Raw genomic sequence first — 16,506 nt, 5'->3', positions numbered from 1 at the left:
TCGTGGCTGAGAGAAATAACATAGAATTGTGGGAGAAGCAATGGAAATGTTGCATGACCAAGGCATACCTCTGCATTTATGGGTTGAGGAATGAAACACAACAATATATTTATAGAACCAGAGTCCTCATCCTATTCAATACATGATTACACTGGAGAAGGATTTATTGGGGATAAAGTCGGATGTGTCGCACTTGAGGAATTTTGGAGCCTTTGTTTACTGCCATGTCTCCCAATAATTAAGGAAGAATCTAGAGTTGACAACATAATTGGGAGTATTTGTGGGTTACACAGAAACTCCCCACAATTACCATGTGTACTTTCCATCCATCAAAATGACATGTGTGCGAAGGGTGTAAAATTTGATGAGGAGAAAGTGATGTGGTGTTCTCTTGAGAGGGGGCTTCAGATCCCACTAGAAGAGGATCTTTTAGCTCCAAAGGAGGAACCTCAAGAAGTTGTGGAGAAACCACAAATTGAGGATCAGAGAGTGGAGACATCCACTCTAGCAGAACCATCTAGAGAAGGTAGAAAAAGGACTAGGGAAGTTGAGAAACATGTGCAGGATGCGAGGGAGAATGTAGGTTCTCCTTCAAATCAGCGCATGGAGAGAAGGTCACTTGATCGGTACATTGGCTACATGGATCTAATGACTGAGCTTGTAGAGATTGAGCCATGATATTTAGAGGAAGTAGTAGAGAAACCTATATGGGTTGATGCAATGGTGGAGGAATATGAATCCATTGTAAACATCAGTGTTTCGGAAGTGGTCCCAAGACCAACAAATAAATCAGTTGTGGCTTCGAGATGGATCTCCAAGGTTGAGCAGGCAATAAAAGGAAGCATAGAGAAGAATAATGCTAGATTTGTGGCCAAGGGGTACTCTCAAGTTGAAGGAATTGACTATGAGGATACCTTTTCTCCTATAGCAAGGTAATCATCCATTAGATAAATTCTTGCTCTAGTTGCGCATATGGGGTGGAAGATCCACCAGATGGATGTAGAAACAAAATTCCTCAAAGGATTTACTGAGGAGGAGGTGTAAATCGAGAAACTAGAAGGCTTTGATACTTTTGATTGAGAGACACATGTGTGCAGAATCAAGCGAGCCTTTTATGGTCTTAAACAAGCACCTTGTGCTTGGTAAACTAGGACTGATAACTATCTCACTGGTTTGGGCTTCACCAAAAGTGAGGTGTATGCAAACCTCTATCATATCCTGGTAGAAGGTAAATTTCTCATTATTTTCTTATATGTTTAGTATTTGATTTTAAATGGTGGTGAACAATTGATTAGATCTTGCAAGGAGTACCTTGCAAGAGAATTTGAAATGAAGGACATGGGTCTCATGCACTACTTCCTCAGGTTGAAAGTATGTAAAGGGGATGGAGAACTATTTGTCTCTAAGGGAAAGTATGCAAATGAGATAATACAGAGATTTCGCATGGAGAGTTGCAAACCCATGGAGACAACTCTAGCGACCAATAGGAGGAAGGAGGATGCCACTTCAGGTGAGGAAGTGGATGCTACTATTTACCGACAACTAGTGGGTTCACTGATGTACCTTGTGAATACAAGACCATATATGTGTTATGCAATCAACTAGTTGAGCCAAGCTATGGTTAGACCAAACTCATTATCTTGGAAGGTAGTTAAGCATGTTTTATGGTACCTCAGAGGAACTACCTAGTTTGGACTACGATATAGACGGATAAAGGGAGTGAAGTCGTGTGGCTTCATAGATGAAGATTGAGTGCGGAGTCCATCAGGTGGAATTTTTAGTGTTGGTTCCTGTTGATGGCCAAAAAATACCTCAACATCAAGGAAGGCCACTCGATTAGAGTCCCAAATCAGACTCCTATTTGTTTGTATAATGGCTCCAACTGGTTCAATTGGGTCTAGTTACCCCTTTTCTTTCCATGTTATCTTGTGATTTATATACTACTCACCAACAGAAAAAGAGCAATTAGATTTGTCCTCTTGCTATGCATATGCAAGAAAGAAAATCCTTAAGCTAAATTTGGGGCTCAGTTAAGACACATCTAAATTCTTCCCCTGCATAAGAGGACTTCTAGGATGCATACTTAAATATAAATATAGATATACTCTAACATGCAAGCAAAAACTAATCCTATCTAAAATTGGAAAAGGATACCCCTCTCTCAATTTGAGAGGAGATAAACTAAATAACCAAGGGAAGATGTATGTTTATATAATGATTGTATTCCTTATATGTTTTTCATTAATTAAAGAAGTAGTTCATTTAATTAATGAAAGATAAAACTAAACGAGAATATATTTAAACAATAAATAGTTATTGCTCGACACATTCCTATCTCAATGAATTCGTATTAATTATAATTATGTTTTGCTCATCAAAGATAGCTCCTACACAAATTCAATAGCATAAAAAAATCGATACGACAATAGTGCTCAATATTAGAATGCAATACATGATTTAAAACAGAAACTAAAATCAATTAGAGAAACCCTAGCAATAACAGATTAACTTACAATTCAAGCAAGGGTTAATTCAAGTGGGAATTTATAAAACTCATACTAGAACTTCATTACAAATTTTGTAGTCCATGAGGAGCTTTAGCTCCTTGGAGACATTGCTTGTAGTAATGCAAAACAATCTTCTCTTTCAGAGCTCAAAATGTTCTATCTCTCCATGATACATTACAAATGTGCAAATGCACAACAAGTAAAATCACAAAATTTTTCCCTAATACCTCCGATATGAAGTTTTCCCCCCGCCTAAAACTATAATCTCCTATACAATAGTGTCTTCAGAGCCTCTAGTTGTAGAGAAGAGGAACCCCTTCCTCATTCTTAAAACTGATATTGAGAGTAGTTTTTCAAATCCTGAATTAGAGATGTAAATTCTCCATTCTTCTCTTTATTGGCCTCTTTCCATTGCTCCAAAATGCCTCAGATCTGATCTTCTCCAACTGATCTCCTACTACAAACTAATCAAAACCAAAATAAAAATAAAAAATTAAATTGCATATTAGAAATCGGAAAAATAAACTCTCATAAAATTGCAAAATAAAAATAAATAAAATCCAAAAAATTCCATGCTACGGTTGCTTCATATGGATATGATTAGCCTTTTGAACAATGCTAGATGGTGAATTAGTGACATCAGTTTTCTCAACCCAATTAAATTTGCCCAAATCAAATTAGGAAAATCCAATTGTTGTTGCAAATTTGTCACTTTGTCTTCTGCTAACTTTTTGGGTCATTAAATGATTAAATATACTAAATTTAACATTCCCATATTATTATCCTCAATCTTATCTTTCTAAGGAGCTATTGTGAGCTTCATTTGGCCAAGTGAGTCTTGAGATATGCCTCTCCAAAGAGAGGATGTCAAGATTACCAAAATTCTGAAAAAATAAATATCTTGGCCAACATTAGACATTTTTAAATTAAAAATCCTAATTTTAAATAAAATTAATAATTCTAATTAACTATATATTTACAATTAAAAAAAAATTATTGATAAATTACAATTATTAGATTAATTAATTATATACAAATAAAATAAAATTAATGACATTAATTATAAATTAATTAAACATTGTGTACTACTTAAATTATTCATTAAAATTTATATTTAAAAAATAATTAATAAGAATATTAAAAAAAGAGTAAGTGGCTTTTGGTTCATATGAACCATGAATGAGGGGAAGGACTTTCATTATATATGAAATGGGAGATATAAGGTGCATGTGGGTCTCAGAGGAATAAGGAGGGGAAATATCAAAGGTGATAGGAAAAGGAGATACGAGAAGATGAGGTGCCGAGGAGGTGAGGGAGTGATAAGGAGGTCTCAGGGCTCAGAGGAATAAGGTTCTGAGTGGTTAAAAAAAGTTATGAGAATGGGGGAGGGGGGAGAGAGGAGAGGGGTTGTGATTTCACCACAAAAATGGAGACAAATGGGGCAGAACCAATTATCTCTAGTTAAAAGATGATGAACTTCAATTTACCCAAAGGTTAAAAGTGATGAATTCTATTAAATGATCAGGTAGTAAAACATTTCCCATGGGTCCCACATTAGTGAATCAAGCAATATAAGTTAAACAATATAAGTACATGAAGTAGGCTGTGCCTAAAATCACGAATCCAAAGTTTGGGGAATTTAATATTTAAGATTACCTTGCATGAGTAATAGAGGAAGGTATAGATAGGGAGTTTTTTGATAAAGCATATATCCATTGATATGGATGGTCTCTGACATTGCTTCACTACCAATGAGCCTGGTCAATACCTTTATGAAATTGTCCTTTATGCCATACAAGCATGGCCCCATTGCCAGTGAGTGTCCATAGCCCCAATGGGTTTGCTTGTATTTCCCATGCTTCCCCTTTGATCACCCTTTTGATAAGGACATTTGCGAGCTATGTTTATGATGTAAATGAGTGAAACGGGTGGGATGGTAAAATATACTTAATAAAATGGATATAATACTTCCATAATATTGACTTCATATCCTTCCCCACGACTATTCATTCAGAGGCTTTTATAAAGTGGAGGGATGGGAGGGATCCATTGAGTTAAAATCAAGGTCCGTTTTTTCCTTGAAAAGATGAACTACATTACTTAGAAAGGATGCATATTCCTCGATGGAAAATATTTAAGGCAAGAGGACTTTAGGATTCCATAAAAATATCCTTTTAAGGTAAATGAAACCCATTGAATCGGCAGAGTACACATTTCCCAAGTATGTCGACCAATGTTGGCTAAGGAAAATCCATTCCAAATAAATTTTGGTGGTATCACTAAAACCAAACCATAAATAACAACAAAATGAAAAAAAAATCCAAACTAAAGTGAAAGAAATCAACAAACTCCAAAAATGTCAAATAAGAAAGGAAAAAAAACTGAAAGAAAATCCCAAACCGTAAAGTGAATAGATGTCCTGAGGTAAAATGAAGCCAAATGAGAAGTTTCAGCCCTTCGCAAATTTTTGTTTCAAAGCCTGCATGATAACATCTCAACAATTTTCTAATAAAAACAATGCTATGAGAAACAAACTAAAATTTCAGAGACTCCCCAATTTAGTTGATTTAATTAACATTGTAGTTTCTCTTCCAAAACTTGGAAGCAAACAACAAGGAGAATGAGTGCCAAATATGAGCTGGTAGGAATGTAAAATAATTCTTGGAGACCTGCAAAATAGAGGTTTATTTCAATGAAACTAAAAACAAAGGTGAAACAAAAATGTAAACAAATGGAAAAGGATGAAACTGGGCATATGAAACCTACCATTGAATAATCTCATTAAATTTTTACCTAAGAGATATCGAATTTCTCCAACAAAAGATAACCTCTTCTTTTGATTGGAATTAAAAGAATGAAGACGTTATACTCTTTGAAGTTTTCATTGGCCCAAAATCATAACTTATTAAATCTAAACTAAAGCAAGCAGTAAAATAAGGATTAATGTTCAAGGAATCCAAAGTAAATAAAATTCATCATAAATGAAAATGAAAATGTACTTCTTTATGAATTGTAGCGGCAATTATTCTTTTTGTATTTCAGATTTCATATCAACTCCAAGGATTACATAAAATATCAAAAATCAAGACCAAGTCCGAACTTATGTAACACTTATGTGTATATGGAGAGGAATTAAATCTTGTATGTTAAATATGGAGTGATATATAAAAAATAAGAAAACCATAAGAGAATTTAAACATAAATTTACATGATCCATTGCCTTTACATGTTATGAATTTCCTTATCAATTGGCCACATTACCAAACTTTTTTCTCAAGAGTGCCTTAAAAAAATGAGGATGCACACTAAAATATGACCAAGATGATGATATGAGTAACCAATAGCGAAACAAAGACAAAAACATAAGTGAGATACAGGTGATGAAGGTTTCATTAGCCAGGAATATTGTTGTGTAAAGTAAAAAGATGTCCAACTATACATGCGAAGATATATGTCCAGTGAGGGCACAAAAATAAGGTCCATGTGCACACACCATGAAGAATGTATATCCCTGAAGTCACTTACTCATCCCAAGCAATGAATTCTTGGATATTGAACTAAATTATAATAAAAAACACATCCAAGTTCTCAAATATGAGGGTAACATGGAAGTTAGGATTACGTATAAAGATATAAAGAGGTAATCAAAGAGAGGACTCCATGTGGTTATGACAAATAGGCCGGACTGTCAAATAATTAATGAGTTAACCATAGGCCTATGATATTACATTAATCCGATATATCGAGGTTCCGAGGTATTGAGAGAGCTTAGTATAAAGGGAAATGGGAATCCAAAAGGAAAAATATTGTAATATCTTTAGAATAAGTTTATGATAAAAAGAGTCCGAGATTCAATAATATGACTGAGGCAGATGGAATCCCGTATCGGAAATCTCAGAAACCATTTTGTGATTTAAATTGACTTACGAGACTTGAGATCATGAGGTTCGAGCAAGGACAATGAAGTGGGGTCCATTTTCTTAATCAGGAATAATGAGTGTGTCAGTCGAGAAAAAAACCATGTGGATCTCGGGCTAGAAATCTCAGAACGCATTTTAAAATGTTTCTGATAAAATATGTTTCTAAGGTTCCTAGGTATTGAGTTCTCAGATGATAAAACTTGGAATACATTTTAGAATACTTCCGATATAATATAGATCTAAGAGTTCAAGAAGCTTGCAAGTTCGAAGTAAGGAGAAAAATATCTCGAAAAGGTTATTTTCTTAAAAATCAAATGAAAAGTTGAGGACCGAGATTTCAAGATTTACTAGTTAGAGGATCTAAATAACATCAAGAGGAAGAAATGTGACTAAAGTGGCTGCAAGATAAATGAGTGTGTTGTTAAGATTCAACTCAACTTGGCAAATGTAAGATTCAGAATGGGCAGAGGTCAAATCATAAATAGGAGTACTTTTACAACTTGCTACAATATTTTTGCAATTTTCCTTTTCTTTTGGTAAATCTAAACAAGAAAGAGTCCAACATTCATTTCAGTTGCATAAATAAAAAAATAAAAATAATTATTGGCTCTTCTCATGAATCTGTAAATCAAAAGAAATATAAAGAGACACATTAATACAAAGTACAAAAATCAGAAGTATATCCGACGAGAAAGAAGATACTCCCTTGAACATGTTTGTGAATTTAAATATGCTAGTTTCTTGCTTATTGCTAAAGCTAATTAAATTTGCTAATAAATGTCAAGTCTCCAAATTAGGCCAATGAAGACCTGTAGAAGAAGAAAAGCAGAAATAAGAAGTAAAATATGGAAAAGATAAAATTAATAACAGACGAAGATGAACATGTCTATGCATATCTAGTGTTCGTGTCCAACTATGAATCATGCAATTCACCCAAACCACATTTAATTGTCAACCCAAGGTTCTACCATTTGTTTCAAGGTTATCCTGCACTGTATGTGTAGGCCACAGTTTCCCTACCTAGCAGTGAACATGAACTATAAATTCATCAATGTGTAACTGCAAGCAATACTGTAACAAGAAGTAAGAGTAACAACAAGTAATAATTGTAATAATAAATACGAGTAATAGCAATAAGGACTCACATCAACGGATTGATAAACATTCACAAAAATAATAAACTTACAGAAGTAAACCTAACACACATCTAATCTAACAGCACTTGGTGAGGAGAGTGGTCCCAACTCCCTGATCACATATGTGGCGAGATAAAAGAATCACGATATGCTCAGAAGATCAATTTATCATTAATAAAAGAAATATTTCAACTATGCTATTACGGACTCAAAGTTAGAGTATTCTCTTGCAAAATTAACACCTCTTAATAGTGTTGGATTTCACAACCTGCAACTCTATTTTATACAATTTGTCAATGATACTAATCCTAGAATTACGACATTGTCTGCCCTTAATTACATGGTGGTTTTAGAATGTAAACAAAATGTTAAAAGATAGCAGTGTTTCAATCGAAGGGTTGATCCATTGTTGCATCCAACATTCAAGAATAGCGTTGCCAGTTTGATAGCATCATTCATTGAATCATGATAATGGTCATTCTCCCTTTAAATCTGCATAAATAACTGAATTAGCAAATTACTTTGGTAACAATCCCCTACGACTATGCTTCATTGACCAATAATCCATAAAGACATGACGAGAGGTATACCTGTGCAATTTAAGATATCAATTAACCACTATTGGCATGAAATGGATAAAAGAACAAGGTAAAAAGGGTGAGTAAAAGTATGCAAATCTAGCCACCAACATCTCCCCCCAACTGGCTTTACTACATGTCCTCATGTAGTTCGTCGCCCACGCAAGTCTAGGTTCGAGCTACGATGGTCAGTGTGAAGTTGTGCAAGATCGTATTTTGCAAACATATCTGTCCCTAGAGGCTTATACCCATTTGTTTGGACGATTTCTTTCCACCAATCCTTGCTTAACTCGCATGTTGGAGTGTATTAATCGGCTGGCAGCCAGATGATGGGATATAAAATCTCAAGCCCATCCATCAGACCCCACGAAGTCACATACATGAAATGTACAAGGGTTCCCTATTTAGAGCCCAAGAAAAATTTGGGGCCCCAAAAGGCTCACGTATCCTGACAGTTGATGACGAAAGCATCCACCTTTTCTGGCAGTTGTCTTGGGCCTCCTCCCGAAAAGTGAAGATTTGTTTTGTGCATATATCAGCACACCATTTCTAAGTTGCCAACATTTGTTATTTCTGTCCTTCGATGCCCAAAATGGTTTCGTGTCTATTATAAACATTCATAGACGGACAATTCTCCATCTTGGTGACAAGTGACCTATTTACCTGGTTTTCTTCAAACGTATCAAAAGCCTCTTTCCATTTAACCTGGTTGAGGGTGTAGGAAGTAAAAGGTATGAGTTGAATGTATCCTACATATGGCATTGGGTTAAATAATCGATCATTGTTGAGGAAGTAGTCATGCATGTACAATTCACACATCAAATGTTGATCTAAAACATTGTGGCATCTCATGATGTGTAAAAACTGCATTGAATCTTCCATATCATGACTAAGCTCCTGGAGGATGCTTTCTAAACAAAAGAATAGATATTATTCATGGAGGAACAAGGCATAGCTATGAGCAGGGGGATGGAAAGTCATTGCCTATTGAGCCAAGGTAAACATCTCTTACTTATCGGCCTTGAGTAACTTCACCTGTTCTTATAGCCCCTCAATTTGCTTCTGTTGTTTCTCCTACTTCTGATTTTCATTTTCTATGCATTCTATGTAGCCAAAGATTGTTTTCGCAACTTTCTCATGAGTTTTCCTTATTCCCTCCTGTTGTGCATCTAAAGGAATGGACCCTCATTAAAAATGAGCTACTGTAGCTTGCCACCTCTGGATTTCTACAGACATGACAAACTCCCGTGCCTCGATTATATGAAAAAATGACTATGTCTGTGTAGTTGTTAAAGTCATTGGCCTATCTTCAGTCTATGTTTCCACTGAAACAGTTTTAGGTAGGGGCTCCACAACATTTTTCTTATGGTTTCTCACTTTTCTTCATAGGTGTTGCATCTGTTTCCTCAATTTCATGATCTCCATTTTCAACTACATATTTTCTCTGAATTGTGCCTAATATCATTCCTTAAGAGGGGATATCCTTTTCACACATTGCTAGATAAACTCTTGTTTCACAGCTATTTCTTTCACAGGCCTTACACCTGGTCTAAGGCCTGTCGGGTTGAGGTTGACAAAATTGTCAACTGGCTCTTGTTTGAATCTGATTTTTTCCATTTGTTTCTCAACTCAGGGAACAATCCCGCCATCTATTTCTTCAGGTTGCAATAACTCTACATCTTCCCTATGCACTTTCGGATTCATTGCAGGGTCTTGTGTAGTAGTGTCTTTGACACCATCCCCTTGTAATTTCTCTGCTTCCTGACCATCCTCTTCCACCTATGTAGGAACGGTTCCTAACCCTTGCAGGTTGATTTTTTCAACAGTATCCTTTTTCAATTTCTCAGGAATAGTTTCTAACCCTTGCAGGTTAGTTTGATCAACAGTTTCCTCTCCCTTATGTTCTGGACTATATTTTAACCCTTGCGGGTCAGCCTCATCTGCAATAGTTTCCTCCATCTTCTAAGGAGTAGTCTCTAACCCTTGCGGGTCAGTTTGTTCAGCTACATCTTCCTCCATCGGCTTAGGAGAAGTTTCTATGGGGGTAACACCAACCAAAGCTTCTTCATTTTGTTTTTTGGTCAACACTGATTCTTGTGTGACAGTGTCGAACTATAAACCTTCAATTTTATCAATTATTTCACCAATTGACATTGGTTTCTGAATAACCATGTCGATAATGGTGCCCTTAACTTTACCAAAAAATTTCAGGATCAGAGGAGAAGCTTCTTCTTTCTCCATACATCTAGAGGAACGAGTTTTCCTTGCCCCTCTTGGAAAAGATGCAAGAAAATGAGAACGAGTAATGATTTCATCAATTTTCATTCTCTCAATTCTTGCTAACGCATGCCCTCCTTCATCTTCTTCTATATCCACAGGTTATTCTATGTTCCCCTTTTCTCTTCCTACCTGTGCTTTTTCCATGTTTTCCTTCTACTCAATAACCAACATTGTCTCTTGTGGAGTGGTTTCGACTACGGCCCCTGTTCCCCCAAAGGTTACACATCCAATTGAACAGGTGGTGTTGGTTATTGTGTAACAGTGCCACTTTCATTTTCAATCATAGGTCCTTTAATTATTTGAACATGTAGTGCTGGTTCTTGTGTAACAGCACCACCTACATTCTCAACCAAGAGTTCTTCAATTGTTTGGACAGGTTGTGTTGTTTCTTGTGTAACAACACCACATACATTATCAACCAAGAACCTTCAATTGTTTGGACATGTGATGCCAGTTCTTGTGTGTCAGCACCACCTATAATTGCACCCATGGGTGGTGATTTTTCTCCTTGATTTTTAGTTGACACTGGTTCTTGTGGAGCAGCATCGACTGCACTCCCTTCTACCTCCATTACATCCATATCTATTGGGCCAACAGGTGATGCTGGAACAACATCACCTGTGGCCTCTTCTTCCATTGCTACATCTTCTTCCTCTTCTCTTGTAGGTAGCATGCCCACAAGTTCTTCCTTTGCCAATTCGGTGAATTGTAGCCAAGCCACAAAGGTCTGAGACAGAGCATGCATCACCAATAATCTCACCAACCCATGGTTTGTAATAACTGCTAATGGTTTTCGAGACTGTTGTGTAGATTGCACCATTAAGTGAAGGATTCTCCATAGGAAGTATAAGATATCCAAAGCATGAACTTGTGCATACTGAAACCGAAGGCATGCAAGAAGTTTGAAGTGATACTTAAAAATGTAGAGAAACAACCTTCATAGGTAACATACCTCATTACAAAAAAAGCCACCTCACCCCATGGATATGGCAATGATTTACGATCATACCCTCTTGTTGAAATGTGGCAACAAGAATATTCCAATTTAATCTGTCCTTGAATTAAATTGTGAATTAAAATCAAATTTAGTCTTAACAGCTACTTGGAAACACTTAATTAAGTTATTTTGACTTAATTAGTTGGAGAAATTCAAGTTAGAATTCTTTCTGAAGTCATGCAAGAGTTATCTCTTAAATTAAGCAGATAACCCTTAAATTAAGGAGATAAGGTTGAGTTATATTTGAGTTGTAATTAGTTAACTCAGTTTACTGAGTTAAGTCCAGTTAAATTAGTTCCAAACTGTTTGAGGAACTAATGGTGGGTTAACAATCAGTTGATGCATGCATGCACTCGACTAGTGCTACTCCAGTTAACTGAAGATTCCCTCATCAGAAACTAATGCATGTCTATTATGAGAAAGACCCAGTTGAGATTAAAGTCAAGGACGATGTACTATCAGTTGCATGTGTTTTCTTATAAAGAAAACTCATGCATGTAGTCAAGGAATCATTCCTTGAGGATTGTGCATTTCTGACAGTGTGTGAGATAAGGTGATCATCCACTAGGTAGATGAGTTTTCCACTTGGTGAGGTGAGAATCATTCCAAAGGAACTGCGCAAGGAAATAGGAGCTTGGAGGGTAGAGAGGAAGGTTGGAGAGAAGCCAAGATTTCCTGTGAGAATCTGTGAGGATTGTACTGAGAGCTGGCTAGCTGTGAGAGCTAAGGCTTTGTATAATTCCTACGTATTTCCACCTTGTATGATAATACAGATAGTGGGGTTTTTAGCTGAGGCCTTCCCCAAAGTATTTTCATGTGTATTGTGCATTGATTCATCTTATTTTGGTTCTATTGTTCAGCTCGATCTTTAAGCTTCCACAAATTGATAGTAGAAGTAGGTTATAGTATTCTGCTTTGATTTATATTGCATTATCGGGTTAACCTACAAAGTAGTTTTTCTACATGTTATCAGAGCTGGATTTGTAGAAATTATTCTACATAGTTTATCATAGCTGTGAACAGTATACTAAGAAGAGAATTCAAAGTTTGAAGTTCGGGGTTGCAGGTGCAAATCAAATTCTTATCATACTTCAAGGTTGGCCAATGGCATTCTATGGCTTGAGACTCAAGTATGCCTTGGAAGGTAGCTCGAATTACATAGCATGGAAAGATAGAATGGAGGATGTATTAGAAGACAATGGCTTGAAGGAATTCATTGATCAAGAAATCCCAAAGCCAGCTTCAACTAATGCACAACAGTTGGCTGAGTGGAAGAAGTGTGTGGCGAAGGTGAGACAGATCATCCTTGAGGGAGTTCAGGACCATATTGTCTCGAGTCTCCATGGGAAGGATACTAAATTTTCAATGTGGAAGACACTGAAGGACCTATACCAAAATAGTAGCAACCAGAGGAAATTGGTGCTCAAGGATAAGCTTCGAAGAATCAAGATGGAGAAGGGCGATACTATTTCCACATATCTGAACAAGCTCACTACCTGCAGAGATGAGCTTAGCAATGTGGGAATAACTACTTCCGATGATGATATGGTGAGCCTCGCTCTCCTTGGCCTTCCAAAGAGTTGGAATAGCTACTAGGAATCTATGAATGGAAGGGAGAAACTGTAGGATTGGGAACGACTATGGTCGGATCTGATCTAGGAGGAGATCAAGAGGAGCACAGAGATGGTTCTTCATCAAAGAATGATGATGAAGAAAATTTGGCCTTAGCGAGTAAGGCAAGGAAAGGGAAGGGGAAGGCTTCCCATTCCAAATCGAATTCTTCTCATGGAGGGAAGAAGGGTGACAAGTCTAAAGTGAGATGATTTAATTATCACGAGATGGGGCATCATGTGACTAATTTCCCATCGAAGAAGTCCAAGAAGGGATCCTTGGAAGGATTGGAAGGTGAGGCATTAGCCTCTTAGTTCGAAATGGAATTTACCCTCATCGCATGGATGGTGTCATCGATGATGGGTTATGTCTGGTATCTTGACAGTGGAGCCTCATTCCACATGACCGGTGATAAAAGTTTATTCAGTGCCTTAGAGGAGAAAGACCTCAAGATGCACATAGAGATGGGTGATGACGGAATTACAGTGTTTCAGGAGTGGGCACGGTTGCTTTTTAGAGGGAGCATGGAGCTCCTCTCACCTTGACAGATGTGATGTATGTGCCTGGACTGAAGAAGAACCTGGTATCGGTCGCAATGTTGGAGGAAAAAGGCTACAATGTTGTCTTCAGTAAGGAAAGGCATTCCTAAGACACATAGCCATAGGTCAGACTAAGACGATAGGGATTCAGGTGAAGAATTTGTATAAACTAGAGGTAGATGATTGTGCAACATTGAGTACGAAAGAAGAATTAGTGCAGAGCCAAGACATTGGCGAGTTGTGGCACAGGTAGTTGGGCCATTTGCATCATGGGGCTTTGAAGATAATGCAACAGATATTTACAGGACTTCCCAAAGGTAAACTTGAGAAAATTGACACATGAAAAGGTTGTACCTTGGGAAAGTACACCAAGTCTTCCTTTCATGATTGAGACAGTCGAGCAAAGACTATCTTAGAGCGAGTTCATACTGATGTGTGCGGACCATTTTCAATGACATCCATAGTGAAGTAAAGGTATTTTTTTATTTTCATTGATGATTATTCTCGTAAATGTTGGATTTATTTCATGCAGAAGAAGGATCAAACCTTCACAAAGTTCTGTGAGTTCAAATCTTTGGTCGAGAAAGAGTCAGGGAAGAAGATCAAGGCCTTGAGGAGCAACAATAGTGGAGAATATGTCTCTCAAGAGTTTAAGGACTTCTGTGTAGTGGAAGGAATTAAACAAGAGTTAATGACACCTCATAACCCCCAACAGAATGGGTTGGCCGAGAGGAAGAACAAAACTATTATAGGGGTAGCACGGGCAATGCTGCATAACCAAGGCCTACCACTTCACTTGTGGGCTAAGGCATGCAACACGAAAATCTATTTGTAGAATAGAAGCCCGCATTGCATACTTGGGATGAAGACACCAGGGAAGCTTTCTCTAGTAAGAGACCAGATGTGGGTCACTTTAGGATCTTTGGCTCATTGGTATATTTCCATGGGACAAAGGATGCACAGAAGAATCTTGAGCCGACAATAGAGTTGGGGATACTTGTGGGGTACACTGATACACCTCACAACTATCGGGTGTACTTGCCTACCAATCAGAGGACAGTGGTTTCAGAGATCTCAAGTTTGATGAGCAGAAGGCCATGCAAGTTTCACTTGAGAGGGAGCTCTAACTACAGGTTGTGGAGGAACTGTTGGTTCCTAAGGAGGAAGAGCCCTAGACTGATGTGGAGTAGCCGCATACAGAGGTTGCAGGAGTGGAGATATGCACTCAAGCATAGTCTTCCAGAGATGGACGAAAGCACACAAGAGAAGCTGACATATTGTTGGAGGATGTGAGAGAGAATGTGGGAGCACCATCTTCTTAGCGCAGATAGAGGAGGTCACCTGAAAGGTACATTGGATACATGGCCCTTGTTGGGGATTGTGTTGAGACCGAGCCATCTTCCTTTGAGGAAGCAGTGCAGAAGCCGATTTGGGTTGATGTTATGGTGGAGGAGTATGACTCCATAGTTCGTAACAATGTTTGGGATGTGGTTTTGAGACCGGAGAACAAGTCAGTTGTGAGTTTCGGTTGGATTTACAAGGTAAAGCAAGCTGCTGATGATGGGAGGATCATGTTGTTGCAGTATATTTCAACAAGGGAGCAAGATGCTGACATTTTGACAAAGGCATTTTCAAAGTGTAAATTCGAGTTCCATAGAGACAGGATCGGGGTGGCAGATAATCCCTTTCTTGTTGAGAGGGAGTGTTGAAATGTGGCAAGAGGAATATTCCAATTTAATTTGTCCTTGAATTAAATTGTGAATTAAAATCGAATTTAGTCTTAACAGCTACTTGGAAACAATTAATTAATTTATTTTGACTTAATTAGTTGGAGAAATTCAAGTTAGAAGTCTTTCTGAAGTCATGCAAGACTTATCCCTTAAATTAAGGAGATGTTGAAGCCCCTAAAATCGGGTCTACAACAAGGGGGATACCCACTCAGTCCAGACCTTGGTTAGCAGCTCCTTTTCCGTTTGGGATGGTGGGTCTGACTGGGGATAATGGGACCAATTTCCCAATTTGTGTGTGTGTGTAGAGAATTGATATTTCCTTTCTAATAATTTCTAAGTAAAATGCTTTTATTCTAAATCTAATCAAACAACATGCAATTGTATTCTAATGAACAGAAATATCTAATTCTAAAACTAACCTGGGATTTAATCCTTCAATTATGCGATCTAAAATAGTTTCTAACAACAATCGATAATAAAGATCATTCAATCACTTTGAGAAAAGAATTCAATAAATATGAACCATTTCGTATAAAAAGTTAGTCGAAACAGTTGTGAAAAATATATCGCATAATAAGTCATTCATATATTAAGCATAAATAGAATAACCATCACCGTACAAAAGTGCCAAATGATAACTCAAACATTCAAGCATTCACATATAAATAACTAAACATAAATATCACTTAAACACATAGGCAAAAATCATTAAGAGATAAAAGTACCATTGATAACAAGTTCTACTCATGAGCTTCAGCAATAATGATTTATCTCTTCTTAGTTCAACATCTACTAAGAGTACAAAAGTGAAATTTCAGTAGCAGATATTAAACACAGATATCAATAAATCTTGTTCCATTCATTCATCAAAACCTCCTCTAAGGGTGCAGAAGTGCATGTTCCGAGGAAAAGTTTTTGACAAATTTCAGGACCCTTCTCTAAACGCATGAGAAGGGTTGAAATACTACTAGCTAAATTCTAAAAATAGTTTATTACAAAAATATAGGAGGAGGTTTAAATGACCATCCTCATCTAAGGCAAAACTAAAACTAAAACTAAAACTAAAAATGAATCTGGAAATTACTATCTATGTATCTGTTCTCGGTGGTCGCAAGCATCCAGTATCGGCTTGAGAAGAGTTGGTTGGCCGACCTCCGACTTTAGTTGTCCTGCAAAAACAGAATCGGCAAGTGCTGGCGCTATCTTTT

Source organism: Pinus tabuliformis, chromosome 7 (genome assembly GCF_031772625.1).
Source record: "Pinus tabuliformis cultivar Carrire ecotype Pingquan chromosome 7, CPIR1, whole genome shotgun sequence".
NCBI classification, from domain to species: Eukaryota; Viridiplantae; Streptophyta; class Pinopsida; order Pinales; family Pinaceae; genus Pinus; species Pinus tabuliformis.
The sequence above is the reverse complement of the archived record's forward strand: the minus strand, read 5'-3'. Positions refer to the sequence as shown.